Raw genomic sequence first — 22,140 nt, forward strand, 5'->3', positions numbered from 1 at the left:
GGGAACATTGTATATGGAGGAAGTTTGTTAATTGTTGATTTGTTATGAAGGTGAAGTGTTTATCATTATTGCTTGTTGTGTTGCACTGTGCATGCATGGTCGTAGATCATTGAGACCCATTCTTGTCCCTTTAAATTTTCATCTTGAATCCGTTGTTTGAAACCCTAGGGGAGAAGGAAGTTCTAGTCAATCCATTTCATCAATGGAAGGACACAATGAGGACTATGTGGAGGCCTTGGTCACATAGACCAACAAGGTATCCTCCACCCCAATGTGCATCATGATAACATGCAAGTACCATTAGGTATGCCGAGGCTATTCGTTCATCCACCACAACAACAAGGCCAAGTTCCATTGGGAATGCCACGGCCAATCTATGGTCCACCACCTCCCATCATTCAAGGCAATCAAGGTGCCCATGTTGCACCTCCAATTGCTAATCCTCCCCTTACTTTAAGAGATCACTATGTGCCTAATGAATACAATGCACCCACATGCATTCAATTGCCACTATTTGGAGCACACCACTATGAGATCAAACCACAAACCATTCAAATGCTTGCTAACTACCATGGACTTCCAAGTGAAGAACCTTACAAGCATTTGGATGGGTTTCTTGAAGTATGTTCCATCGTGAGACACACGGACATGTCGGAAGAGGTCTTAAGGCTTAAACTTTTTCCATTCACCCTTAAAGACAAGGCAAAATATTGGTTTAACAATCTTAGGCCTTTTTCAATAACTTCTTGGGAAGAAATGCAACAAGAGTTCTTAAAGAAGTACTATCCGGTTTCTAAGACCAATGCCATGAGAACCTCAATTCGAGAGTTTTCACACGGGGATGGGGAAACGTTCCATGAGGCATGGGAAAGATTCAATGAATTGCTTAGGAAGTGTCCACATCATGATATGCCCAAATGGCAATTAGTTTAACATTTCTTTGAGAGCTTATCGGACAATTACAAGGGCATGGTTGATGCTTCTATAGGTGGCTCTTACATTGATAGGCATGAGGATGACGTGTGGCGTCTTTATAAGAGTATGAGTAAGAATTCTTTGCATCAAAATTTATCTTCTAAGAATGGTAGGAATTCAAGTGGAAGGAAAAGTGTTGGCTTACATCAAGTCGACCATTCCAATGAAATAGCCATCGAGATGAAATCCTTATCTCAAATATTTGATCAATTCTTGATCAACCAAAACTAGACAAATCAAGTATCTTCCATCCCTAACCATTCTTGTCATGCATCCAATGAGACATGTATGACTTGTTCAAGTGTTTTACATTCTACTTGCAATTCTCCCCATAGACATGTGCAAAATGAGTATCATGAACAAGTCAATGCAACTTTTGTTAATCAAGGGAACAATCCTTATGGCAATCATTATAATCCTAGTTGGAGGAATCACCCGAATTTCTCTTGGAAAAACCAAGGGGAAGGCTCAAACCCTCCCTAAGGCGGTTTCCAAGGGAAATATATTCCACCTCTAATGCAAAGCCAAGGTTCCCAAGGATATAGACCATTTCAATCACAAGGAAACCAATTATCTAATTCTCATTTTCCTAATCAACCGTCATATTCTCAAGGAAATGTTAGCAGTCCTGCTTTTGAAGAGAAATTTTTGACCGCTCTAGGCACTCTAGAGGCGAACACTCAATTGCTTCATTCTCATTCTCAATCCATTGCTAAGCTAGAAACCCAAGTAGGGCAAATAGCTAGCACTTTAAATGCAAGAGAGAAAGGAAAAATGCCTTTGAATGGCCCACCAAAGCAACAATGTGTTGTGGAGACTCATTCCTCATCGAAAGGTCACACAATAGAGCATGTCAATGCGGTGACAACCTTGAGAAGTGGGAAGATTGTGGACAACCAAGTGGGTATATCCAATGAAGAGAGTGAACCGGTGCAACCACAAGTTGACACCCGTCCCGTTTCATATCATATTCCTCCTTCATTGCATATGCATGATTTTTCAAATAAGAATGTCTTGAAAAGTGATTTGAAAAATGATTTTGAAAAGAAAGATTTACAATATGATTTCAAAACTTCTTGTGTTGAAGTGACTTCAAAAAAAAAAATTTTAAAAAGGATTTTGAGCCAAGAGTTCCATTTCTGGATGCCTTAAAAGGATCCATTTCAATTGACAAGCAAAAGGCCAAGACTAATGAAATCATGGAAGTGTTTAGGCAAGTGAAAGTAAATCTTCCACTTTTGGATGCAATTAAGCAAATTCCGGCTTATGCCAAGTTTTTGAAAGACTTATGCACCCAAAAGAGGAAGAACAAAAGCCAAACACCTAGGAAAGTGGTTTTAACCGAGCAAGTGAGCTCAATTTTGCAACATAATACTCTTCCAAAGTTTAAGGACCCCGGTTCACCTACCACTTCATGCATCATTAGAGATCATATCATTAATTGGGCTCTTCTTGACTTAAAAGCAAGTGTTAATCTTCTTCCATACTCGGTATATGTCAAATTAGGCTTAGGAGACTTGAAACCGACGTCGGTGGTTTTGCAACCTGCCGACAGATCCATCAAAAAGCCTAGGGGTATCATTGAGGACGTATTGATTAAGATTGATAAATTCTTCTTTCCCGTTGGTTTCGTTGTCATTGACACGGAACTGGTTCCAAATCCTAAGAGCTAAATTCCCGTTATCCTTGGCCGTCCTTTCTTGGCAACCGCGAATGCCAATATTAATTGTAGGACGGGGATAATGAAGATTTCATTTGGCCACATGAAGGTAAAGTTGAATATTTTTAATCCAACCCCCAATTCATTTGACAAGCATGAAGAAGTTAATGTTGTGGAGAAATGTCATAACTATGAATGTGAAGGAATAGAGTCTTTGCTTGGAACCAAAATTCCAAAAAGTCCATCTTCAACCTTGAAACGAAAGAAAGTTGTTTCAAAGTCTTGTTTTGAAAGGGCATGGAAGCCCAAAGATAATTTTGACCAAAGACCGAAAACATCTTTTGAGCTTAATCCAACAAGTTCCTTAAAGAACCATTTGTTGGGTGGAGTTCAAAACACTTATCACCTTATCAAGGAGGGGATGCATTACAAGATGTTTGATCCGGGCTAAAAGAGCCCAACGTCTTGCTAAAGACGTTAAAGACTAGCAAGGCATTTCGTAGAGTATTAAAACCCTATTCCTCCCTCATTTCTATCTTTAATTTCATTTCTTGTGAAGTCTAGATATTGGCTTTGGGTTCATATGCATTGCTAGGAAAATGATTAGGATTGCATGCACTCTTATGTTGAAAATGAGATTTTTGCATAAGTTCGATCGATCTCAAAATGAGTTCGATCGATCTAACTTCCCACCTGCATCAAACCTGCATCCAAATCACTCTCTGTTCAATCGTTCGAACAAAACCTGCATATTTCAGCTCTCTGTCCCATCGTTCGAACTTGTTCCTAGATCGATCTTTAGTTCTTCGATCGATCCAACTTTATCTTGGATCGATCTGCATTTCCAACATTTAGAAAATTTTTGAACTTGCATCACCTGCATCCAAAAGCTTCTCTGTCTCATCGATCAAACATTTCTTCAAATCTCTGCATTCTCGATCAATCGAAAGTATTCTGAGATCGATCTTGCAGAGATTGATCTTTGTTCTTTGATTTTCAACCTTGACTTTGTTTTGACTTTGTTTTAAATTCTTAATTTCAAAATTCCAAAAAAATATTTTATTATTTTTATTGTCATTTTTATTTTTATTTTTCAATATATATATATATATATATATATATATATATATATTTTATTGTTTAATTTTTATAAATATAAATAAATATTTTTACTTTTTATTTTATTTATTTTTTCTTTTTATTTTTCAAAAATCCCAAAAATATTTTGTCACTTAAGAGGAGAGATCGGTGTCAGTTCGATTGATCTGAGGATTCAGTTCGATCGAGCAAACTGGTAAGGAAATGTTTTTAAAAATCGATTTAGGGTCATTCGATTGATTCCACAAGAATCGATCTCAAACCCTCGTTTCACCCTTCGCCGCTGCATCCCAACTCTTCTCCATCTCAGGCGAGACTTCGATGACCATCCCAGGCGTCGATCCTCTCTCTTCCATAGTAGATCTCATTCGCATCTCACCTTCCTTCGCATCTCCACTTCTCTCTTGATTCCGGTGAGATCCGAATCCTATTCTTGTGATTTTAAGCTTCGATTTGATGCATACATGCTCTAAATGTTAGATCTAAGTTGTTATGATGATGAATATCTCCACTGATGAAGCTTTGAGCTCTATGTATATATGTGTATATATATGTATATATGTTTTGTATAGATTTTGGATTTTATTTGATTTTCGGAGTTATGGGGCGAATCCAGTGAATAGGATTGATGTTTGATATGTTGATGGGCCCACGACCATGTTCGTGAAGGCCCCGTGACTTTTTGAGTTTCACCTTACAGTTCGATCGATCGAACTTTTTATTCGATCGATCTGTAACAGATCGATCTCACTTATTCTTGATCGATCGAACTTGAATCAATCTCACATTTTTGTGATCAATCGAACTTCACAAATATACTTCACACACTTCACACACCATCTCTTGTGTTTCATGCTATCTCATACATGCCCAATGCCTGTGTTTTCCACATTGGATGCATTCCATGCTTATACTGTCTAGCATGCTTCACATCATGTCACTCATTTCTTGTCACTTGCATAGATTCATGTTCCTTATCTGTTTTGTCTATCCTATTTGACATACATGATTCTATCAATTATGCTTTAATTCTTTATGCTGGCACTGACTCCCATTTTGTAAGTTTTCCTTTTATTTTGCCGGCCATGGCTAGGGTAAAGACTGTAGCTCGTGGACACTATCACCGCAGGGGCAGGCAGAGTTTGGACGATGAGGTAGGTCCATCTCATACCCAGGACCCCATTCAGGAGGAGCCAGTAGAGCCCATTCCACCTCAGTCTCCAGTTGACAGTCGGCTATAGTCTTTCACCGAGGCATCTTCTTCACAGGCTGATGCTAAGGCTGAGCACATACCATCTCCATCACCACAGCCAGCTCAGCCAGCCCAGCACTTCGATCGGCCATTATAAAGATACTCACGCCTTTGGGTGGTGTACGAGTCGATCTTTGATACAGACTTCTTTTCCCGATTGGTACTTACCCGATCAGCATATGATGATATATTACGGAGGGGCCTTGCAGCCATTCTTGCCCTTGTCACATACCCGGTGTACCCGAGGCTAGTACGGATGTTCCTATAGAACCTCCGACCTACCACGAGTAACCTGGCGGAGCTGCGAACTAGCATCGACGGCCATCCTATCACTATCACGGTGGACACTCTTTCATCCTACCGTTGTCCACACATCTGCCCTCCCAATCTCCAGGATACCTATCTTACTCTTTGGAGGCCTACATATGCGGACATGGCCATTTTACTCACAGGTCACTATGCCGGTGGTGAGACCTTCGCCACCCGAACTTATCTGCCAAACGACCTGTGGTTTTTCGATTCGGTGCTATATCGAAATATTTTCATGGTCGGCCATAAGACACAGAGGTGCAGCAACTATCTTACAGCTCTATACACCTTCTATACTGGGCACTGGCTGTCCATTCCTATGCTCATCTGGAATGTCATGATGAAGCTGTATGTCGACCACATCAGCAAGGCCAAGCCCAAAAGGGCTAAGTATCTCCCATTCGGCCATTTCATTACATAGATTCTTAGAGACCAGGGCTATCCCTTCCAGCCACGGGAGCAGACTGAGTCTGGGGCCTATTTATTCATGAAGAAGGACTGGGATAAGAGCTACAATGCTTTTATCAAGAGTCTACGGGACGACGCTGCCAAGGCAGCTGAGGAGTTAGAGAGAGAGAAGATGGAGCAGGCAGCAGCAGCAAACCAAGCAGCGGACGATGTCACAGTTGATCCAGCTTCTGTACACATGGACATTGATTTGGAGTAGCCTGCAGAGGACCCAAAGTAGCACTCTCCAGTTGGGTCACCCATTCACGATGAGGAGCAGGCTTAGGATCATCATTCTCCCGATCCAGCCACACCTGAGGCTCCTGCTCACATACCCGATTTCGGAGAGCGACTTCAGACTCTAGAGGATGCCATGGTATCTATCCGCGCAGAGACTGTCTCCATTAGAGTTGACATTACTTCCCTCCACACGGATGTTATAACCACATTTAGAGATCTATCCAGAGACATCCGCGGAACACGCCCTGCCCGTCCTACCTCTTCTTCATGATTTCCATATCTTTTTATTCCTCTTATATATCTGTGATATCTGCATATTTTTGATACTATTATATTATTTTTGTGGCCAGTCTGTTGGCCTTGATATCTCACAGGATGTACAGTACTTTATTCTATTTTTCCATTTTATCCATGATCTCTTGGATGTTATATTCTTCTATTGATATATCTGTCTATGACTGACTCCATCAGGTGCATCCCAATGACTTCAGTGAAAGAGAGTACTGCCCAAAAATTTTCAGGATCACCCTTATACCTTTCTCTATTTTTCGTTACTATCCCATTTACACTTGCATATTCACTGTGCACTGTGATTATCCCTTTTGTTATCTGATGAGTTTTATCCACGTGCCAAATTTTTAGGACCACAGTAAATCCCAAATTTGGGGGGGCTATGCCACTTACTTCGGATACTTCTGTTCCGGCTATTCTTTGCTATAGTTGCATTGGTATACTCTTTCCTTTTGTTTTCTTTGTACATTGAGCACACTGTGCCATTTAAGTTTGGGGGTGATAGTGTGATTTGCAGTGTTTGCTTTAAATTCAAAATTTTTAGCATGACTTGTGTATTTGAGGGATTTCAATGCTTGGTCCATAACTAGCTATGATTTTGATCTTTTGAGGACCATATTGGTTAAAATTTAAAAATTGCTTGACTTGAGAGTCCAATACTCCTTGTATGCCTTGTGGATGCCATTTAGGAGTAATTTTTTCAAAAAATTGATATCTTGCTTGCACTTGTGGTCTACATCATTCTGATTTTGTGATTGTTTTGAGATTCATTCTAGTATTCTACATTAGCACAGGTGCACACTAGCATTCATTTGTGGGGTACATGCTTTGTTAATTATTAATTGGTTATATTCCAATTGAGCTAATAGTGCATTGAAAGCTTTCATTCTTGATAAAGGTGGATAACAACTCCTTTTCACTAAGTAGCCGGGATTCTAGCCTCATCAAGCACTGAACTTCTCGTGCCGAAAGGTGGATGGCCTAAACTCTAGGTTAATAATTGAACAAAAAAAAAAAAAAAAAAAAAAAAAAGGAAAAGTTGCAAAAGTAATAAAAAGTGAGGACTTCTCCCAAAAGGTGAGAAGTGGGAAATGATTAGATGTAGGTTGTTTTGATTTGTAGCCTAGTTGATTTTAGCTTGTAAGTCCGTAAGGGTGTTGGAACACCTAATGCCCTAAAGCCGTTCGGTTTGGGAGTCATTGACCTAATGCTCGACCTCATAGATCACTAGAAAGCTTAATAGATCAACACATTGCACCATGCTTCCATCTTTGATCCTAAAAAAAATAATAATAATAAAAAAATAAAAATAATCGAGTGAAAAGAATAAGCGTACCTAGAATAATAAAGCTTTAATAAAAGGTCCACTTTTTGTCTTGATGATCGGTACTAGATTTGTGTGCTAGTTTGAGGGTAAGGATGTGATTAATTCTTTAGTTGGCTTAGATGGCAACATACTTGATGTCGGTCCACTTAAAAGGATTCTAGAGTTGTTATGATTTTCATGATCATTTTCTTGATATGTGGAGGACCATACTTGTTGGTTTGATGTTGAGATTTTGGGAGATTGTTTGAAGATGTTTGAAAAATTGCATACTTGAGGTAGTTCTCTCCCTATGCTTGTTTGCAATATTGGTGCCTCTTTTGAAAGAATGAGCTTAATGTTTGTGCGTATCATTTCTGGAAACCCTCACGAGACTTCACTCGTCCACTAGGGGTAACCTAAGGGTTTAAAAGGCTTGTTGCATATGTTAAATGCAATCGTGTTCCCTACGAAAGTGGCGTTATCTATTTATTGCTTTCTAGTTCATAATTGTATAGTTGTTCATTTCATTCCTTTACTTTCTAGTTCGTTGCTAGGGACTAGCAATATTTAAGTCTGGGAGTGTGATGAGCGCTGAAAAGTGCGCATTTAAACTCCTTAAGCTTAGGTATTCTAGAACCTTTATCTATATTATTTTCCTGCTTTGTATTGATTTCATGTTATTTCCATTTTTAGGTACTTATCCCTAAAATAAGCTAACTCAGCCAAATAAGAGAAGAAATGAAGCAATTTTGGGATGAATCAAAGAAAAGAGCAAAGGAGCAAAAGGAAGCAAAGGGTGGAATTTCAACAACTTCGATCGATCTCAATAAAAGTTCGATCGATCCAACTTTCATCGATCTCAGCACTTCAAGATGGATCTGAGACATGTTTGTCCCTATTCAAAGATCTCAAAGTTCGATCGATCCAACTTCATTCTCTGATCGATCGAACCATCTTGTCCTTATCTAAATAATTGATCTTATCCAACTGTACCACCCTACCAACCACTTTTGTCCTTTTCCCAAAAATATCTTCAAAATATCTCATATTTATTTTTATCCAAAAAGGCGCCGCCATAGAGGATCGATCCAGCTTCAATTTGATAGATCTCGACCATGTTTGATCGATCCAAGGTCAAGGTTCGATCGATCGAACTTCTTCTAGTGCGAAAAAGTTAAATTGCCAGCTCATTAAAAGTTGCCCTTATCCAATCATTGGGAGAATATTGGAGTATGTGCCAAATCATTTTTCGGTGTCACCTAACCTACCAGAAAGAAGGATTTGAGTAACTTTTGAGGGGGGATTCACACACAATCATAGGGGGAGATTTGGAGAGAATTCTTAGTGAGGAAGTACAGGAGAAGAGGAGGCTAGAGACATCATTGGAGGTTCTTCATCAACCAAGGAGTAGATTTCTTCCATGGAGCTTGCCCTTGAGGGTTGGAGGACACCATCCATGAGTGGCTAGACATCCTCTTGGGGCTAGAGTTAGCCCTAAGTATGCTTTCTAAATCTTGATTTATGTATTTTTGAGGGGATTTGTATTGTGATACATGTTTTGACACTTTTATATACATAGATCTTGTTTATTTAATGATTTATGTAGTTTAATGCTTCCAATTGATCATTTCATTCTATCCATATGTCTATGTATGCTAGAATAGATATTCATGTGTTTGTCTCTATTTCTTATGTTATTGATGCATGTCTATGTGTATTAATGCTATAGATCTTGAGATTGTCAAAACATAGTGCTTAATGGAATGTTCTTGTGGTTTATTTGATGGTTCATACTCATTTCTTGATGGATTGTACCTCTCCCTTAGTTTAATTAGTTTAATTTCATGTCATTAGCTTAATTGTAGTGTACTTGTAGTTTAGATGTTAAATGGGAGGACAATCCATGCTTGTTATTTGATGTTCCATACTTATGAAAGCAAGTAACATATATCTCTAACCTTGTGATGTATTTGGTTGTGAGCTTAAAGGAAGGATTAATGGCTTAATTTGATATGTTGTGCTATCCACCATGTTGCTTAGACAATATATGCTTAATTTGTCATCCATGCTTGTTGAAACAACAACAAACCCACACTTTGTTGCAATACATGTTTTTCCCCTCATTAATCATTCATTAAGGGTGTAGAAAAACTATGCTTAGTGGTGATCTCTAAACCCCAATATCTCTCTCTTATTTTCTTTCATTTACATTTAATTACCTACTTTAGTTTAAATTGCATCTTCATGTAATTCAACCACTAACCAATCTTTTGATCACTCGACCTACTAACCTAATCTTGATTCCTCAACCTAGTACGACCCATAAATCCCTTGGGACGTTCCCTACTTGCCCTAGCTATATTTTTAGTGAAATGTAGTAGTGGCAATTTCTAAATATAAAACTTGGCCACATTCATCATAGTTCTACACCAATAACTTTTGGTGTCACACAAACTGTTGGGGTTCAGGGTTAACGACCCGAGCCATACCATAGACCATCAAAGGAAGGACCTAAATCATGGACTATCAAGGTTCTCCAACAACATGCCATTAAAACATTCCACAATCTCATTTCCATTGTCACTATGAAAATGCTAGGCATATGAGAAAATATGATCTAAGACAAGATAATAGATTCAACACAATCATTTATAAGAATTTAGGTTCATTACATCAAGTGTAACCTCTAGATTATGAAATAATTACTCATATACATCATTTTTCCCAAAATAAACCAAGACTCGAACATGCTTACTAGAGAGGGCTTCATCACCTCCCTAGATAGGGAGTTAGTTGCTCATGGATGCAAGAGAGGAAGGAGAAATGGTGAGGAGCCATTCTATTTTCGCACCTAGAGCTTAAAAACACACAAAACCCTCACCTTCTAGTATTTCTCTCTCTAAAGCTTGCTAAAAATGTGAGATCCCCCCAAAACAATAGCCACAAGACCCTTATCTAGCCAAAAAAAAAAAAAAATCTCATTTTCCCTCCATTTTCGAGCCCTAACATCCCTGGGAGAATTTAGGACCACACAATGGGTCAAGGGGACAGCCTTGAAGGAAACAATGCAGACCTATACCCACTTGTCTGTGAAATGGAGGGCGGCCACGGGTTCTTGGGAGGGCGCCCGATGTGCTCAAACATTCTGCCCTTTTAGGCGGGTGCCCGTGGGCCTTGGGCGGGTGCTCGCGGGGCTCAAACATTCTGCCCTTTTGGGTGGGTGCCCACGGGGCTCAAACATTCTGCCTTTTTGGGCGGGCGCCCGCGGGCCTTGGGCTCCTGTACTGAAATTGCTACAATTTAACCTCCTTTTCGCGGGTTAACAATGCAAGCCTTCTTCCTAGAGCTTTGAGCAATGAGCATTATGAGTTCCATGGATCACTAGACTTGACCAAAATGATGGTCCCCGGCAATGGCGTACTCTGATCTTTAAAAACTTATCAAAGCATCACTTTTAACTCTCTTTGGGGGACCAACCTGAAAATAGACTAAAGAATGCAATTAAGGCTAATATATTCAATATAGACAACTAATGAACTTAACTAATGCAAATAAGGACGCTTGAATATGCAATATTCGGCGCTTATCACACCCCCAAACTTACATTTTGCTAGTCCCATAACAAAACCAAAAATGAACTCTTAACAAAATGACACATTTAAAATGCTATCAACATGCATCAATCATGAAGCAAGAAAATACCTACAAAGCTCAAATATAACTTGGAACAAACAGAAAATTGGAGACGGAATCATTAAGCAGACTACCTTGCATATATGAGGCCTTGATATAACAAAATGGCTAAATATATTTTCAAATCTCATGCATCAACATCATAGTTTATATAAACACTTTAATTGTCATCTCTTAAATAGAAATCAACTCTAACTTCAGTGAAAGTGAACCGGATTCCCAATATGCGGCTTTTACCTTCTTCTTTTTTCAATTTCAAAACACAAGCTTCAAATAATTGAATTTTCCTTTAAAATGAGGTCTCTAAGGCATGACTTTATTTACAATACAACTTTTGTTGCTTGATTTTCTTTTTTCTTTTTTTTTTTAGATGATACATACTATGGTCGTGCAATGCTGAAGTCCCTTAAGCTTTCTAACCAACCCATGTAACAAGCGTTAGGCCAGCAACTCCCAAACCGGACGGCTTTAGGGTGCTAAGTCTAAACACTCCTAGGGCTTAATAACTTGAATTGGCAAGGCTACGAACTCCAACGAACCATATTTATTTATTATTATTATTATTTTTTTTTGTGAATGATCGTGCAATGCCTAAGTCCCTTAAGCTTTCTAACCAACCCATGTAACAAGCGTTAGGCCAACAACTCCCAAACCGGATGGTTTTAGGGTGCTAAGTGTAAAAACACTCCTAGGGCTTAATAACTCGAGTCAGCAATGCTACGAACTTAAGCTAGTCATTATCCTTATTCAATTATTATTATTATTATTATTATTATTATTTTTATATGCCAACGATATCCATTCATTAGGGTCATCAAATCAAATCAACTGAGTCAAGGTCAAGGTCAATCAGGTTGTATGCCTCACAATTGAGTTTTCGATGTGCATCTATGCAATGTGAAGCATAGAAGAGTATGAAATCCGACGAAAATCTAATTGAAACATTTATACAAACCAATATGAATCAACATGAACATTTCAGATTTTTTTTTCTTTATTTTCAAAATTATCATTTGCTTCTATACACAAAGTATTAAACACATGCTTCAATCTCCAACAAATTCTAAGATTACAAGATCATTGCTTCCTAAAAATGATTTTTATTGACTTACATGAATCAAATTAAACATGCAAGCAAAAATGTAATACCAAAAATGCAATAAGGCACCCCCAAACTTGAGTGTCACAGTGTCCTCAATGTGAGAAGACAAGGAACAAAAATGAAATTTGAAAAGAGGGTACACAAAACAATAATACCAAGTGGAGGAGGAATTCAGTGGCGGTGCAAAAATAAGCCACCTTGTGAATTCCAAAAGCGTGCCCCCAAACTTGATTTTAAAAACCTGTCAAAAGACATCTACGCACAGCAAACATCATATAAATCCAAACAAAAATGAATAGAAATAACTGCAATTTTATTTATCTAAAAACAAAAAATCCATGCAAAACAGCAAAAGTATTGCAGTTAAAAGTTCAAAATAAGAGCTAGAAAGTAAATGCCAAACGTGGCCCAAAATATAGTTTAAAAAGTACTACGAGAAAGCATAATAGAAAGTAAAGGCATAAAATCACTCCATTGGAGCAGAGGATGAACCACCGGTGCCGCCTGGGGCGCCGTCAATTAGAGTCTGGAGCATGGCCTGCAGTGTCCACTATCCATCCTGAGTCGCCTGAAGCCTCTCTAGAGTCTCCTTACGGAAGTCCGTAAGGATGCCCTTGATGCCTTCGACTCGCAGCTAGAGTGCATCAAAACGAGCGTTGAACGAGTCATAAGCGGCCTTAGGCATAACATGTGGAGGCGGTGCAAGAGGAGCAGGAGCAGCTGGTGCAGGGACAATAGGAACAACTGGCACTCCCCAATCCAACACACCGCCAATGCATATTTGACGGGAAGTCTTGAGTTGAACTGTGCTGGACTTCTAAACCTTAAGGTCAAAATGAAACACATCTGTCAATTTCTCTTCAGTACGGGGTGCTTAGAACCCTTTGTTCTTGAGCAAACGGGTGATCAAGTATGGAAAAGGAAGCACCCAGGTAATGGCATTGCTCATCTACATCACAAATAGGTCATTATAGACCTTGATAATTTGGTCCTAGACAAGCTACGGGACACAAAACCACTATTCCTTCTTAGCAGTGTAAAGGGTGCTCAGAAAAGCCCCTTTACGCTTAGAATGCTTCGGCACAGGAAGGACATTTTTGGCTAAGACCGAGTCCACGAACCAGAGCCGACATGGGAGAAATGACTAATTGGTGCTGGTTGTTCGATTGCGAGTAAACTGGCTGTGGCAAATTTTCTCCATATTGTATACCACTGTTAGATTATCTAGAGGCTCAACGAATAGAGGCAAACCCGCCTCATCGAAAGGAGATTCCAATGGACATGCCAAGGCCGTGGCAAGGTCCCGAAGTTTGAACTTATAAGTGACGCCATCAATAGTGGACTTAATGATGTCCGGGTTGTCACATGAATGAAACATGTTTGCGTAAAACAGGCGGACCACACGCAGATAGTAACCACTAGCGCGTGGCTTCGAAAGAGATTTGAGGCCACGTGCTGTCAAATCTCGGACGGCCCACGCCATTTCCGGATTGTTTGCAAAGCCATCTTGGATGTCAAATTTTGCCTGGGTTTGATGAGCGAATCCACCCAATTTGGTGTGGGAGGTTCATTGGAAGGCCCTCTGATGAGCGAGCATGCTTGGAAGATACTTTGGGCGCCATTTGGGAAGAAAAAGTTGGCTTAGGAATTTCTACAAACACCTGGCATGCACAAAACTGGAGAATAGAGACAAAAGGGTGTTAGAGTTGTGAAAATCCTAAAATTTTGACCTGCAAATAACAATCTACAACCTCCAAACAATCACTAATCCTCCAAATAGACCATCCCGACCTCTATGGATCAAAAAATTAGAGAAAGAAAGAAAAAAGAACTTACCAACAATGGAGGAACCCAAAAACCCTTTCTTAATCCAAAATGAGTGAATAATGGAATGATATGGAAGATGGAAAAAGTAAGGATGATGGAGAGAAGGGTTGGTAATGCAAATAAGGTAAAAAGGGAAAAATAAAGGGGAAAAAGAGTAGTGGAGAGGTTGTGGTCGAATTAAGGTTGGGAGGGAGAGTTTAAAATGAAAAAAAAAAGAAAAGAAAAGAAAAGAAAAAGGGCTTGCAAGCCCATTTTAAAAGAAGCAGCGAAGGGGGGCGGGCGCACGCAGAGGCTTAACCATACTGCCTATTTTCGCGGGCGCCCGCGGCAGCTTGCCCAGACTTCCTTTTTGGCATGAATCTTTGCCTAACGGGGGCTGAGATAGGATCGAATTTTAAAACGTAGACTTTTATGGATCCTAGAAACCGTGCAAGACCCCAGGAATGAGAATCGGCTCTCAATTACCAAAGCAGTATTGTCGATGCCCGAAATTCCTATGATTTTTTTATTAGACGAGAAAATTATGATAGTGACCTCGAAAAATTCTAAAAATGGTACTGAAACCTTAAAATGACTAAGAAAACCGCATGTGACTTTTGGAATGCAATTTGAGACAATTTCGGAAGAGTTCACATTTTGGTTAAACTTAGCGAATTTCAGGAGAATTCTTGGCTAAGGCAACTTGAAGGAGGGAAGCTTGGAAATTGGAAGAGTTGCTTCCCATGGTTGCTAAATTTAACGTCGATAGTTAGACGAACCAGGATTGCGCATTAGTCTTCATAAATAGGGTCCGTCAATAGGACTTTTTCGACTTTTCAAATCGGGACTATGCCATCAACATAAGGCTTAAGCCGTTGGCCATTAACCTTAGAGAGATATCCGTCGGTAGGATCTTGGAGTTCTATTGTACTATGAAGAAAGACAGCAGTGATGATATAGGCACCATCCTACCGTGAATGGAGTTTATCGAGAAAGAGTCTCAATCTAAAATTGAAAAGCCAAACTTTCTGTCTAGGGGCAAAAGCCTTGTTGACAATGTGCTTGTCATGAAATGCTTTAGTCTTTGCCTTATTGATTTTTGCGCTTTCATATACATTATTGCAAATTTCCTCAAGCTCATTGAGCTGCAATTTGCGATTAGAGCCGGCTTGTTGAAGATCAAAGTTGAACCTTTTTATGCCCAATAAGCGCGGTGCTCTAATTCAACTGGGAGATGACAAGCTTTGCCAAAGATAAGTCGATATGGCGACATGCCAATGGGCGTCTTATACGCTGTCCGATAGGCCCAAAGCGCATCGTTTAGTCTCAATGACCAATCTTTGTGGTCTGTCGAACCGTTTTTTCCAGAATATGCTTGATCTCAAGATTAGATACTTCCACTTGACCACTCGTTTGAGGGTGGTAAGGTGTGGCAACCTTATGAATGACAGAGTATTTAAGAAGGACGAATTAAAGATAGCGATTTCGAAAATGAGATCTGTCGTCACTTATGAGTGCTCAGGGCATACCAAAACAACTGAAAATGTTCGATTGAATGAACCTGACCATTGGTTTTGGTGGCCTCGGCCTCAACCCATTTAGACACATAATCCACCACTACAAGAATATACTCATAGCCATAAGAAGATGGAAATGGTCCCATGAAGTTAGTCCCCCACACATAAAAAATTTCTATGATTAAGATAGGAGTGAGGGGTATCATGTCTCTTCTAGACATGGAGCCGAGCTTTTGGCAACACTCACAAGATTTATAGAAATTGTAAGCATCCCGAAACAAAGAAGGCCAATAGAATCCGCTTTGAAGGACTTTGTCAGCGGCCTTCTTGGCATTGAAGTGACACCCCCACAAGTGAGAGTGTGGCAGAAATTTAAGACACTTGTGAATTCAGTTTCGGGAATACATCTCCGGATGATTTGATCCGGGCAATACTTGAATAGTTCCGGATCTTCCCAAAAGAAATGCTTAACTTGGGAGAAGAACCGGTCTTTCTCTTGTTTGGACCATTGGGATGGAATTTTTCCTACCGTAAGGTAGTTGACAATGTCCGCCAACCACGGAAGCCTTGAATGAGAAAGCTGAAACAATTGCTTATCTGGGAAGGAGTCGCGAACTGTAGCAAATTTAGAGGATTTCTCAATGAGTAAGCGAGACAGATGGTCGGCGACAACATTATCTGTTCCTTTTTTTTTTTTTATCCCAAATCTCAATATCAAACTCTTGGAGTAAGAGTATTCATCGGATGAGATGGGGTTTGGTCTCTTTTTTAGCGTGCAAGTGCCTGAGGGCGGCATGGTCCGAGAATACAGTGACTTTGGATCCAAGAAGATAAGAGCGGAATTTATCCAAGGCATACACCACAGCTAGCAATTCTTTTTCAGTGGTGGTGTAATTTGACTGAGTATCAGAGAGAGTATTGCTAGTATAATAGATAGAATGCGGAAGCTTATCCACATGTTTGCCCAAAATAGCACCCAATGCATAATTGGATGCATCACACATGATCTCAAATGGAAGAGACCAATTAGGCGGTTTTATGATTGGGGCTGATGAGAGAAGAGTACGGAGCTTCTTAAAAGCATCCAAACAGGCTTCATCAAAATTGAAGGGGACATCCTTGGCAAGAAGATTACACAAGGGCCGAGAGATTTTGCTAAAATCTTTGATGAAGCGGTAATAGAAGCCGGCATGTCCAAGGAAGGAACGAATTTGACAAACAAAATTGGGTGGAGGAAGGTTAGAGAACAATTCAACTTTAGCTTTGTCAACCTCAATTCCCCATTTTGAAATAACATGTCCTAAGACAATGCCCTCTTGGACCATAAAATGACTATTTTCCCAACTTAGAACCAGATTTGTCTCCTTGCATCTTTGAAGCACAAGGGATAGATTATGGAGACACGAGTTAAAGGAGGATCCAAAGACGAAAAAATCGTCCATGAACACTTCCAAGAACTTTTCAACCATATAAGAAAATATGGACATCATGCATCTTTGGAACGTGGCCAGTGCATTGCATAGCCCAAAAGGCATGCGCCTATAAGCAAAGGTTCCGAAGGGGCATGTGAATATGGTCTTCTCTTGATCTTGAGGATCAATTGCCACTTGGTTATAGTCGGAATAACCATCAAGGAAACAATAGTAGTTTTGGCCGACTAGCCTCTCTAGGATTTGATCAATGAATGGGAGTGGGAAATGATCCTTCTTAGTGGTAGAGTTAAGTTTCTGGTAGTCTATGCACACACGCCACCTGGTGGTGGTGCGTTATGGCACAAGCTCTCTCGCGGAATTTTTAACGATGGTAAGGCCGGATTTCTTGGGGACAACTTGAGTGGGGCTCACCCACTTGTTATCAGAGATGGGGTAGATGATTTCCGCATCTAGTAGCTTGATCACTTCTTTCATGACCACTTCCTTCATGTTTGGGTTTAACCTGGTGTTGCACTTCTCTAGAAGGTTTAGCGTCCTCCTCCATATGGATGCGATGCATACAAATAAAAGGGTCGATTCCTTTCAAATCTGCCACTGCCTAGCCAATAGCTTATTTGTTCTCTTGTAGCACCGCTAAAAGGCTATTTTCTTGATCCTTTAAAAGGTCCGATGTAATGATGACTGGAAGAGTTTGATTAGCACCAAGAAACACATACTTGAGGTGGGCCAGGAGCGGGTTTAACTTAAGTTGTGGTGGAGATTTCAAGGAAGGGACCGGAGGAGTATGGAAAGTTGAGGAAGTTGTTCTCTTGGTATTTTCTAAGGAGGACAATTCATGATAGCATTAATGTTAAGCAAAGAATTCACTTCTTGGATGGATTGATCTACATCAAAGTTTGTAAAATCAAAGTGAGACATGCAAGTTTCCAGCGGATCTTTTCTTAGAATAAAGGGGAGAGATTCTTCGACCACTTCAACTACCACATCAATGAGGAAACAATCATCCTCTTCGGAAGGATGTTGAGTTACATAAAAAATGTGGAGTTTGACTTATATATTTCCAAAGGCGATATCCATCACCCCGGTTCGGCAATTAATTGAAGCGTTAGACATAGCTAAGAATGGCCTACTGAGGATCACGAGAATATGCTTCTTTGGGTCATGGACCGGTTCCGTGTCAAGAACCACAAAGTCTACCGAGAAGTAGAATTTGTCCACTTTGATGATGAAATCTTCAAGAATACCCCATGGATGCTTGACCGATCTGTCGGCAAGCTGTAAGACCACAAAGGTTGGCTTAAGATCTCCCAACCCAAGTTGTAAGTAAACTGAATACGGAATTAAGTTCACACTAGCTCCTAAGTCAAGGAGGGCCATTTTTATCTTGTTGCCAATGACACATGAGATTGTTGGGGTGCCCGGATCCTTATACTTTGGAGGAGCACTGTGTTGAATGATTGCACTCACATTTTCAGTTAATCTTACCTTCTTTGGCAAATGATTTTTGGAAGTGCACTTTTGAGTCCATAAATCCTTGAGAAATTTTGCATAAGGAGGGATTTGCTTGATAGCGTCCAAGAGAGGCAAGTTGATCTTTACTTGCTTGAAAACTTCCCACATGTCTTGAATGTTACAATTTTTTTTCCCAAATTGTGTTGACTCTTGGAGATGTTGAGGAAATGGAGCCTTAGGCTCGTAAGAAGACTCTACATTTGGGTTGACAAGCTTGGAATTTTCAGTGCTAGAATTTGGACTTTCAGGAATGAACTTTGGATTAGAAAAGGGAAGATTTAGATTCTTGGGAGGACGAACTTTGCTATTATTTCTTCCATCAACCTTATTGTCCACAACTCGACCACTCCGAAGGGTGGTGATTGCTTAGACATGTTCCTGAGTAGGCCCACTTGGAGGAGGGGCTTCGTCAATCACATACATCCCTCTAAGATTCTCAAATAGTTGAGCAGCAAGCTTTCCCTTATCTCTTTGAAGAAGTTGGTTCATTGAAGTAGCTATTTGTCCTACTTGATTTTCAAGTTTAGCAATGGACTGAGTATGAGAATAAACCATTTGGAGAATGGGCTACAATGATGTCAACAGTTGCTTGTTGGATTCCAACATTTGCTTGTTTAGAGATTCCATCATTTGCTTATTTGCAGCGATAATTTTATCAGTTGGAAGCATAGGAGGTTGATTAGAGACATTTGGATTATAAGGCGGATGGTAACTTGAAGAGGCCTAAAATTGCTTATTTTGAAATTGAGAAGAGGGCCGAGTTTGACGCCTTTGATTTTGAAAATTTGAATTTTGTGGGGCGGGTTGCCTCCACGAAAAATTCGGATAATCTCTCTATCTCGGATTGTAGGCATTGGAATAAGGATTGTTTCCGGGCCTGGAAAACATTACATTTACTTGCTCTTGATTGGAATTAGGTGGTGTTGTGTGGCTCGGGGAGTCAACCCAAACCCACAGTTTGTGCACCAAAAGATAATGGTGTAGAGCTATGATGAATGTGGCCAAGTTCTACATTTAGAAATTGCCACTACTACCTTTCACTAAAAATATAGTTAGGGCAAGTAGGGATCATCCTAAGGGATTGGTGGGTCGTACTAGGTTGAGGAATCAAGATTAGGGTTAGTAGGTGGAGTGATCAAAAGATTGGTTGGTGGTTAAATTACACTAAGATGCAATTTAAACTAAAGTAGGCAATTGAATGTAATGGAGAGAAAATAAGAGAGAGATCTTGGGGTTTAGAGATCACCATTAAGCATAGCTTTTTTACACCCTTAATAAATGATTAATGAGGGTAAAAACATGTATTGCAATATAGTGTGTGTGTGTGGTTGTTTCAACAAGCATGGATGACAAATTAAGCATATATTGTCTAAGCAACATGGTGGATAGCACAATATATAAAATTAAGCCATTAATCCTTTCTTTAAGCTCACAATCCAAACACATAACAAGGTTAGTGATATATGTTACTTGCTTTCATAAGTATGGAACATCAAATAACAATCATGGATTGTCCTCTCATTTAACACCTAAACTAAAACAACACTACAATTAAGCTAATGACATGAAATTAAATTAATTAAACTAAGGGAGAGGTACAATCCATCAAGAAATGAGTATGAACCATCAAATAAACCACAATAACATTCCTTTAAGCACTATGTATTGATAATCTCTAGATCTATAGTATTAATATACATAGACATGCATCAATAACACAAGAAATAGAAACAAACACATGAACATCTATTCTAGCATACATAGACATATGGATAGAATAAAATGATCAATTGAAAGCATTAAACCACACAAATCATTAAATAAACAAGATCTATATATATATAAGTGTCAAAACATGTATCATAATACAAATCCCCTAAAAAGTACATAAATCAAGATGTAGAAAGCATGCGTAGGGCTAACTCTAGCCCCAAGAGGATGTCTAGCCACTCATGGATGGTGTCATCTAACCCTCAAGGGTTAACTCCATGGTAGAGATTGCTCCTCTTCTTGGTTAATGGAAGAACTCCAAGCTTGTGTCTCTAACATCTTCCTTTCTTTTCTTCCTTACTAAGAATATGAAAATTATGCCTCCTCTCTATTCAAAAGTATATCAAGTATATCTCAAAAAGTGGCACATATTCCTTATATAGGTTGGTCAAAATATCACCCCAAATGAGCTGGGCTCGTACACCAATATTCCTTTCAATGATTGGATATGAGATAACTTTCAATGAGCTGGATTTGGATTTTTTCAGGATTTGGGGAGTTCGATCGATCGAACTTGTGGTGAGATCGATCGAACATGGTTGAGATCTATCGAATTTAAGCTAGATCGATCCTCTATGGCAGCGCCTTTTTGGATAAAAACAAATCTGAGATATTTTAAAGATATTTTTGGGAAAGAGACAAATGTGGTAGGTAGAGTGGTACAAAGTGGATAAGATGGAATCTTTTCGATCAATTGGAAGAAATTTAGATCGATCAAACTTTGTGGGATCTTTGGATAAGGACAAAAGAGCTTAGATCTATCTTAGAATGCTTCGATCGATGAACTTTCGATCGATCGAATATTTGCTGAGATCGATCGAACTTGCTGAATTTCCACTAGTTGCTTCCTTTTGCTCCCACTTTGTTCCTTTATTTGATTCATCTCAAGATTGCTTCAATATGCTCTTATTTTGCTAAGTTAGCTTATTTTGGGGATAAGTACCTAAAAATGAAAATAATACGAAATCAATTTAAAGCGGGAAAATAAGATAGATAGAGGTCCTAGAATACCTAAGTTTAAGAGGTTTAAATGCACACTTCTCAGCGCTCATCACACCCCCAAACTTAAATATTGCTAGTCCCTAGCAATGAACTAGAAAGTAGAGGAATGAAATAAATAACTATACAACTATGAACTAGAAAGCAATAAATGGATAATGCCACTTTCATAAGGAACACGATTACATTTACCATAAGCAACAAGCCTTTTAAACCCCTAGGTTACCCCTAGTGGACGAGTGAAGTCTCGTGAGGGTTTCCAGAAATGATACTTACAAACATTAAGCTCATTCTCAGAAAAGAGGCACCAATATTGCAAACAAGCATTGGGAGAAAACTATCTCAAGTATGCAATTTTGCAACCCTTTCCAAGCAATCTCCCAAAATCTCAACATCAAGCAAACAAGTATGGTCCTCCACATATCAAGAAAATGATCATGCAAATCAAAACAACTCTAGAATCCTTTTTGGGTGGACTGGCATCAAATATGTTGCTATCTAAGTCAACTAAAGAAATGATTACATCCTTACCCTCAAACTAGCACACAAATCTAGTATCGATCATCAAGACAAAGAGCGGACCTTTTATTAAAGCTTTATTGTTCTAGGTGCGCTTATTCTTTTCACTCAGTTTTTATTTTTATTTTTATTTTTTTATCCCTAAGGATCAAAGATGGAAGCATAGTGTAATGTGTTGATCTATTAAGCTTTCTAGCGATTCATGAGGTCG

The 22,140-nt window shown here is 39.3% G+C and overlaps 1 pseudogene; it reads right to left on the minus strand.

Annotated features, from left to right (window-relative positions):
- Window positions 1–812: 812 nt before the first annotated feature.
- On the minus strand, window positions 813–911 carry LOC132283243 (small nucleolar RNA R71; annotated as a pseudogene).
- Window positions 912–22,140: the final 21,229 nt, after the last annotated feature.

Source organism: Cornus florida, unplaced genomic scaffold, assembly GCF_030987335.1.
Source record: "Cornus florida cultivar Cherokee Brave unplaced genomic scaffold, ASM3098733v1 CherokeeBrave_3.0.0_Hap2_Chr01, whole genome shotgun sequence".
Classification (NCBI taxonomy): domain Eukaryota; kingdom Viridiplantae; phylum Streptophyta; class Magnoliopsida; order Cornales; family Cornaceae; genus Cornus; species Cornus florida.